Source organism: Akebia trifoliata, chromosome 3 (assembly GCF_017979445.1).
Source record: "Akebia trifoliata isolate Shusen 1 chromosome 3, ASM1797944v1, whole genome shotgun sequence".
NCBI lineage: Eukaryota > Viridiplantae > Streptophyta > Magnoliopsida > Ranunculales > Lardizabalaceae > Akebia > Akebia trifoliata.
The window spans coordinates 31120339-31128577 of NC_141377.1; positions in this window are offsets into that span (position 1 = coordinate 31120339).

Consider the following 8239-nt stretch of genomic DNA (forward strand, 5'->3'; position numbering starts at 1 on the left):
AAGGCACAATTTTTCTCTTTTTGAACAGGCTGCAAAGGGGTTGAGAAAGGAGATAAAGAATTAGGTAGTAGGAAAATTGATTCGGCCAAAAATGGCCTCCTTAAATGTAGTACCGTTTGATTTGGTCAAGGTTGGTTGGTTCTGGTAACTCGATTCCATCATGATCTTGAAGCCTGACAGCTTTTCCTGGTAGTATCTCCTTGATGATGTACGTGTAGACACCCCATTTTTGCACTCGCCTGATTAATCAACTCGTCAATCCGATTGCAATGATTCCCAATGATGGATGTGTATTCCATTGCTTTATTTTGTTACCAGATGTGTTTCAGAAATTCGGACGAGGTATCTCGAATTGACAAAATCTTAGAAACCACGCTACGCTAGGAAAATACGACCCCAGAAATATGAAATCATCATCTTGCAGACCAAAAAGAAACTTCACGATAAAAATCACTAAAAAATTACCAAATTACCAAAATACCCCTAACCTCAAAACAACCCTAGAGCCTACGTTACGCTTAGGAAAACTCTCTCGAACACATAAAATAACAAATCGAAACCAAATAAATCATTTCACCAATTTTAACAGAATTTGTTAAAATTACGAAAATGCCCCTCATAAAGTTCACAATCATTTCACATAAAAATTTTCATAAATGACACAAACCAACATTCTCATTGAATTCCTTACGAAAAACCGATTCTAAAACATCCTATAACATTAAAAACCGACTTGAAACGTGAAAAGTCCTCTCCGGGGGCAAAACGGTAATTTCACAATTTAATAATAATTAAAAATTCGAAATTAATAAATAAAATATTAAATAATTAAAGTGAAATATTGATGAAATTAATTTAAAATTTTGAACCTAAAAATCGATCAATCGGACTTTCGGGTAAAATTGTTGAGGGTTCGTGGGATATTTCTTTAAGGACCCCTCCATTTGGGGGTCCAAAGAATTAAAGAAATAATGGAAGGGGGTTCTCCAAAATTTAAAGTCAATCAAGCAAGACTGTAGTCAAAGTATTAAAGTCAATCAAGTGAGACTAAAGTCAAAATTAAAGTCAATTAAGCAAGACTGAAGTCAAAATATTAAAAGTCAATCAATTAAGACTAAAGTCAAAACATTAAAAGTCAATCAAATAAGACCAAAAGTCATAATAGAATTCTAATTAAATAATAACTCTATCTAATAGAGTTCTAACTTAAAAACAATTCTACCTAAAACAATTTGAACTAAAACACAACTCTAATTAAAAGATCTCTAATTAAACACTAACTCTATCCAAATCAACCTTAAAAAAATTCTATAAATAGAGGTGCTCACACCCTATTTTCGTATCAAATCATAAACCCTAAGAGAAGTAGGTCTAGAAGCTCCACTAACCCCCCATAAACCCTAGTTTTGGAGCCCCAACTCCTTACGTAACATCCCTCCTTCAATTTTAGTCTAGAAAACACCTAAAACCCTCAAAAATCGCCCCCAAATCCGCAACAAACTTGAAGAGTTCAAGTCTAGAAAACACCTAAAACCCTCAAAAAATGCCCCCAAATCCGCAACAAACTTGATGAGTTCAGATCCAAAAACAAGGAGATACCTTGATCTAGGAGATCCGAAGTCAAATCCGGAGACAGAACGAAGCAAGGGAGTACAGTACAAGGAGCTCTTTTTGTCAGATCTGAGGGAACAAAATCCTTGCTATCGGAAAGGTATGTAATTTTTTTATTTTTATCTAGGTTTTTAGAAATGTGATATATTTGGGAAGTTAGTAGAGACCGGCTTTGGCTGGGCGGGGTTGGTGCCTAACACCTTCCAACCCCGTAACATGATCCCCGAATTCAGATTTTTTTGTGGTAGATTAGTTCTTTTTATCCATGTTAGAGTCAGTTTGGTTCCTAGACCACAATAACTAGGTGGCGACTCCCAAACCTCAAGAGTCAAAAGCGGATCCGCGCACCCCGCGGATCGAGGGCGCTTTCAGTGGCGACTCCACTGGGGACATTGAGGATCAAACTTGAAAAACCCCAAGTATGGGAACATTGCCAATAACCTAGTTTTTTATTTTATTTAATTTTATTTAATTTTTAGTTAGTTTTTATTTTTGTTCTCCTATTGTTGTTTTGATATATTGGTGGGTCCAATCATTAATTTCGGTTCAACTTTGAGTACGTTATTCTAGCATATTATTATTTTCATATAGTTCAATCGAGGGTCATTTAGGGTGACTTCAAATAAATAATACCAAGTTTTAACGGATACTTTGTTGAGGGTGGAATAACGATCATTGAGGATGAAATAATGAAACAAAAAGGATTTTTTATTTTATTTTATTTTTTTTTTTAAGTATGTCGACTCATTTTTGGATGACAAAAGATTTTTTTTTAAAAAAAGAAACATGTTCGCCATATAAACTTATTTTTAGTTAGTTGTTTTTCATTTTTTATTATTTTTTTATAGATTTTTATGGGCAAAGATGCTGCCCATTGACAGCAGATGAATTTAAAAAAAAAAAAATAAAAAATTTGAAGTTTCTGCCAACAGCAGCCTCCAATGGTGTGCCCCAAGTATAAAGCGATTTGAGTTTTTTAAATCCAACGATTTTCAATGGGGTGCCATAAGCGAAAACCCATTTTTATTTTTTTCAACATCTTAATTAGTTCTTTTAAAAGAGGTCTTCTTCCCCATTCGATCCCATCTGTCTCGACAGAGACTAGAGAATGCTTCTCCTCAAAGATGCCAAAACCCGTGCTCCAGTTTGCGGATCTCGAACGATCGAGATATCAATCGATCAAGCCTGCTTCTACCTCTCAATCGAGCAAGTAAACGATGGAATAAAAGGCGAGTAGATGACACGATCTGCTACATGAGATGAAAGGTTCGATTAAGATCAATCCTCACTTGCCTAAACTCAGTTTTGAGCATCATCTCTATGTTTCTATTCAATATAATATCAGTCTTATCTCTCGATTTCGATGGCTATTTTTTAGTCAGCCGTTCTTGTAAGATCGTTGCGTCTGATCTCAAATTCGAACATGAAGATCTCTGTGGAGATTGGTTGAAGCGTGGTTCTTCACCCTATTTCTTTTAAATAGAAGATTAAAATCATTAGCAGGGGGTTCATAGAGATTTTCTTCGTCTCAGCAAACTGAAATGGCGAATAATCCATCGAAAGATCCCGTGTTATAGGCTGATCTCGACGTTAATCTGTTGTTATAGGTTGATCTCGACGTTTCTGCTGTTATAGGTTGATCTCGACGTTTCTGCTGTTATAGGTTGATCTCGACGTTAAGTTGCTGTTGATCTCGACGTTAAGCTGCTGTTATGAGCTGAGCTCGACGTTATCCTACTATTTTAAAACAGCAAGGCCGATCTCGACATGTGCTGGATGAGTTCGATTATTGGCAGCGGCATATATAATCTATTTCACAAAATTATCTCGGTTTTTTAAGATCAATTTTTTTTTCCTAAAAAAAAAAAAAGGGAAATTAATTTGTTTCACAAAAAGGAAAATCAAAATAAAAAAAATAAAGAGTAGAAATTTTTTTTTAAAAAAAGGAAGTTCAAAAAATAATGAAATCAAATTTTTTAAATGTTGCTAATGGCAACATATGCTCAAGTTTTTTGTTTTCTGAATTTCTTTTGATCGGGCTCATCTTGTTTTTTTTAAACTATCCTCTCTATTTCATCGATATTATTATACCCTCAATTCAATACCCTTAGAAATTTCAAATTATTTCGGGTCACCCCAAAATAACCTTCGATTGGAATACATAAGAAAATAATACGGGATTAGATGCTAATATCAAGTATATGCTTAAGTGCTTATCTTTGCCTATATGATTGGAATAATGTTGACTTTGATTGAATATTCATTTGATCCGAATAGTTTTGATCTTGATTAAATTTTCATATGTATATGATTAGGCCCATGGGCCCATTTGCTTGAAAAGGCCCCGGGCACACCCCACCCTGCTTTGCACACACCACATGCACGTTTACTGCTTTACTCACTTACACGTCCCATTTAGCCAACGTGGCACTAGTGCGTGGCCCGGTCTCTTCGGAGATGCGACGTCATTCATGAAACCCACAACTCCAGTCACGTACCTTAGGGTATATCAAACTGGGGGCATCAATACCGTCTGATCAGGTGATTCTGAGAAGTATATTGATGCACCCAGGCTGGAGCGACCTGAGCCTTTGTCCTATTGTGAGCCACACAGTCACATGTCCCGATTGCCAACGTAGTACTAGTACGTGGTCGGTCCCCTCGTGGGATGCCAAACCATTTATGAAAGCTACAACTCTTGACTCGTACCCGTAGGGTAAAAGGTAATCTAAGTATATCAATTGCACTTCTTGGTCAAAACCGGTGCCTAAGCAAGATCTTGCCCCGCTGTACCCTACTGTACGAGGGGGATAGACTACGTCTATTCTAGACGAGAGGTATTTAAGTGGGCCCTTGCTCAGCATTGTGCGCCACCTCTCAACTGGAGATCAAACTGGCTGTTTTTGGCTTCAGAGAAGTGAATTGAGGTTTTAGATTATCACCTATACGGTATATCAAACCAAGTCACCACGTATCGAAAGGTATATAGGTGTGCTTGGGCAAGGGTGGCCAGATAAAAATGCATTGCACGTAGTAAGCCTAGAGTCTAGAAACCTTCCCAGTAGGTCACGACTCGAACTTATCGTGGGTGTTCCCGGGTTGTTTATTGAATGAATGTCTGTTGTTGAATGAATGTATGTGAGTGATGTGAATGATGAGATCAAAGTGTATGATTGTCCTCAAGGATCAAAAATTATTTTTGAAAATTAAAATGGGTGCACCAACCCAATAAAGAATCCATTCTTTTACAATAATGACCCAGTCCATCCCGATCCAACAATCATGATGGACCGGGCCAGTTAAATCAAAATGGAAATCGAATTTTCAAAGAAGAAAATATTTTTCAGAAAAGATTATTTTCCAAAAGAAGTGTTTTCCAGAAAAAGTATTTTCCAAAAATATTTTTCATAAGAATAAGATTTTCCAAAAGAAAATAAATTGATCTTTTACATGGACCATTGGAAGAGTACTAAAATACCCTTTTGTGTCAAACCAGGATGTTAGCCGCCGGCGATAACCCAATCGATCAGTTAGTCAAAACAACCGTCATAGGAATGCACCCTGTAGAGAAGATCAATTTTGGGAGATTCATGTTGAGGAGTGCTCTTTACTTCCATGAGTTTGAGATAGACTGGAACCTCTTACATGCTATGGCTAAGCGATGGAACCCCTATCTTCACATATTCCATATGGGGTACATGCATTTATGCCCTACTCACGAGGATTATTGCGGCATAATGAGGATATCCACTTAAGGACCTCTAGTCAGGCCCTCATTGAAGACCGGATATTCTGGTGAACTCGCCACAGGGCTAAACATTTCCAAGGAAGAAGCCAAGGCCCTAATCCATAACGGGAGACTGGATTTAGTACCTTTACTGGGCCCGTACCGCTCCCGCAGTCATCCTATCAATGTAAAACCCGAAGCCTGGCGAGCCACTAGAGACTATCGATTTGCTTAGGAATCCTAGCCCAATACATACTGACCTCTAATAGTGATGGCCAAACTATCCCTGAGTCCTTCATAGATATAGCCTCTCAACTCTCAAGGAAAGCCAACCCAGTACCCCTCATCTTAGCTGAAACCTTCTCAGGTCTAGATGCCATAAAAAATGGTGAGCGGGAAAGCTTCAAAGGAAGCCCCTACTTACTCTATATGTGGCTTTGTGATCGTCTCAAGATTGTAGATGTTCCCTCAAACCTCGAATATGGGCCAGAACACTTTTCCAAGAGAAACCTGTTAGTGCGTCACAACTCAGTCAAAGCCTGGAGTAAATGGTTAGACTCTCGCTTAGCTCGTCATATCGGTTTAGGTGTCCTTGGTGGATGACTGATCCCCCCATTCTAGGAACCAAAGGATCCTACTATGTCCGTCTGATCGGTTTAGAAGAAACATCTTTTTACCATCCTAATTTGATCCCAGAACAGTACGATGTACCCATAGAGTTATCCTTACCTCAACCCAAAGCTTTCTTCTCCCCCGAGCCTTTGACTGAAAAGTTAGTACACCTCATTGAGAAAGCTTGGAACAAGCGCACCTTAGGGTATCCAGACGGACCAGCAGAATTCAGAGAGTCAGTTGTTAGAGCCAAGAGGGTCAAGCCTGACAGCAATCCTGATGACCATCAAGACAAAGCCAAGCGTCCATGTAAAAATAGTTCAAATCAAATTTGTTGAAAGATGTTTTAATAAGAACATATTGTCAATCATTTTCAATAAAACTATCTTTCTTTTTGAATAAATATCTCCTTTTCAAATACTCATTGTGTGAATGGATTAATTAATGGATTGGTGCACAAACCTCAATAAAATGATTCTTAAAAATGTTATCAAGGGGGTAATACTGAAATTGACTAAATCTACCTTTGATGGGGTCATATAGGATTATCATTGCGCCCAAACTCAAGCGTCCACCTCCTAGTTGGAGTCGTAAGTCCAGTCGGTTAGAAAGAACCACAGTACCAAGTCAACAAGCAGAGATGGCTTCAGAATCTGAGCTCACAGAGATCCGTAAGATCTTGGCAGCCTTTGCCAATGATATCAGCAATATAAAAGGCAAAGTGGAAATGTTAGAACAGACCTCGGAATCAACGGGAATTCTCCTAGATGACCAAAGGGGAAAAATTGAAGAGAAACGTCCACGTGAAGTCTTCGAGCTCGACGGAGATGAAGAGTATGTTGATGAAAATCCGGCGTTATCTAATAGAATGTCTCAATTGGAGTCAGCAATGAAGAGTATAAAGGGTATTGATGAAATTGCAGCAGGCATTGAAGCTTTGAATCGCATCCCTAGAATCCATTTGCCAGAAAAGTTTGTGATGCCTGAAATGGACAAGTTCAGTGGGACAGGGTGTGCGAAAACACATCTTAAGGTGTATGTTACCAACATGCGCACTATGGGGCTCAGCGACGAACAAATGACATTGTTGTTCCAAAGAACTCTATCGGGATCAGCACTACGTTGGTTAATGTCTCAAGATCCAGTTACTGTGGGTACATGGGAAAACATGTCAAAGGCCTTCTGGCATCATATAAGTACAGTACCGAGATTGAGACTTCTAGAAGGGATTTGGAAGCAACTAAACAGAAAAATGGGGAGACATTCACTGATTTCATTGGTCGCTGGAGGGCCAAGGCTTCTCAAATGTGGGATAGACCTTCGGAGAAGGAACAAGTAGCAATTATCCTAAAGAACCTCTCTCAAGGATATGCTCAACACCTAGTGGCCCAATACCTCCCTACCTTTGAGTCCTTGTTGCAAGCCGGGAGCCAACTTGAGGATGCGTTTGCCTCTGGGATCCTTTCTAACCCCTCAGATAACAAGCCTAAGAAACCATATGTTCCCAAACCCAACATCAACCATACTTACATCGCCAATACCTCAGTTACCCCAGCTCAACCCCCGGCCCGGGTTAATAACCAAAGTCACCCGAGTCAACCTCGAACTCCGCGTCAATTTACCAACTTAGGGATGACCCTTACCGTAGCTTTGCACAAACTGTTGAAAAAAGGGTTGCTTACCCCGATTCAACCCCGACCTTTACCAAATCCCTTGCCAGCCGGACACAACCCCAACTTATTCTGTGAATTTCATCAAAATCCTGGCCATCACACGGATCGATGTATCACCCTACGCCATGCCATTCAAAACCTCATTGATAACAAGAAGATCACGATCCCTAGCCCACCAAATATCACCACTAATCTACTACCTACCTATCAACCTCCACCAACCCTAAATATGGTTTCTCATACCTCATTGCCATTCGATCCCATCTCTCTTATCCATCCAATCCAGGTCAAACCGCCCAGTTACCCCCTTGTCGGGATAGCCTTCACTGATGAGGTTTTCACCGCAAATTATGAACCATTCGATTTAACCTCAGATGATACCTATTGTTTATCCCCACCTCGCTACGATAGTCCCGCGTTCACTAGTTACCTGTTGGCCCAAATGAATCTGAAAAATCCTGAACCTTTGACAGCCGAAGATCCATACTTGTTAACTGAGGAAGATGAGCCTTTCCCCCTTTCCTGTGATGAAGTTAGACATATGACTCGAGGGGGAAGAGTTTTTAAGCCACAAGAACTCTGTGTTGAAAATCCTGCAGCCCTGGCAAGAAAAGAA